Genomic DNA, 1,402 nt, shown 5'->3' with positions numbered 1-1,402 from the left:
TGAAAAGGAAATCAGGAAAACAATACCATTTATAATAGCCCCTAGAAAGATAAAATATTTAGGAATAAACCTAACCAAGGATGTAAAAGACCTATACAAAGAAAACTATAAAACACTATTGCAAGAAACCAAAAGACCTAAATAAATGGAGAAACATACCATGCTCATTGATAGGTACACTCAACATTGTGAAAATGTCAGTTCTACCCAAAGCAATCTACAGATATAATGCAACCCTGAGCAAATACCAACAGCATTCTTTAACAAGATGGAAAAACTAATCACCAACTTTATATGGAAAGGAAAGAGGCCCCGGATAATTGAAGCATTATTGAAGAAAAAGAATAAAGTAGGAGGTCTCACACTACCTGATCTCAGAACATACTATAGAGCCTCAGAAGTCAAAACAGCCCAGTACTGGAACAGAATCGAGAACTCAGGTGTAAATCCATCCACCTATGGTCAGCTGATCTTTGACAAAGGACCAAAGTCCATTAAGTGGGGAAAAGACAATCTTCTTAACAAATACCAAAAAAACAAAGCCCATTGCCGTCGAGTTGATTCCGACTCGTAGCTACCCTACAGAACAGAGTAGAGCTGCCCATAGGGTTTCCAAGGAGAGCCTGGTGGATTCAAACTGCCGACCTTTTGGTTAGCAGCTGTAGCTCTTAACCACTACACCACCAGGCTTTCCTTTTAAGAAATGGTGTTGGCAAAACTGGATGTCTGTCTGTAAAAAAATGAAACAGGACCAATACCTCACACCATACACAGAAATTAACTTAAAATGGATCAAAGATCTAAATATAAATCTTAAAACAATAAAGATCATGGAAGAAAAACTAAGGACAATGCCAGGAGCCCTAATACATGGTATAAATACAATACAAACTATAACTAAAATGCACAAACACCAGAAGATAAACTAGATAACTGGGAGCCCCTAAAAATTAAGCACTTATGCTCATCAAAAGACTTCACCAAAAGAGTAAAAAGAGAACCTACAGACTGGGAAAAACTTTTGGCTACAACATATGTGAAAAGGGTCTAATCTAAAATCTATAGAATACTTCAACACCTCAACCACAAAAAGACAAATAACCCAATTTAAAAATGGGCAAAGAATATGAACAGACACTTCCCCAAAGAAGACGTTCAGGTAGCTAACGACTCATGAGGAAATGCTTGCAATCGTTAGCCGTTAGAGAAATGCAAATCAAAACCACAATGAGATACTATCAATCACACCTGATATTAGGGTCACTAAACAAAAACCAGACAATAACAAATGTTGGCGAGGTTGCAGGGAGATTGGAACTCTTATGTGCTGCTGGTGGGAATATAAAATGGTAACCCACTATGGAAAATGATATGGCACCTCCTTAAAAAGCTAGAAATAGAA

The sequence above is a fragment of the Trichechus manatus genome, unplaced genomic scaffold (assembly GCF_000243295.1).
Source record: "Trichechus manatus latirostris isolate Lorelei unplaced genomic scaffold, TriManLat1.0 scaffold00021, whole genome shotgun sequence".
NCBI lineage: Eukaryota > Metazoa > Chordata > Mammalia > Sirenia > Trichechidae > Trichechus > Trichechus manatus.
Note: the sequence above shows the minus strand (reverse complement) of the source record.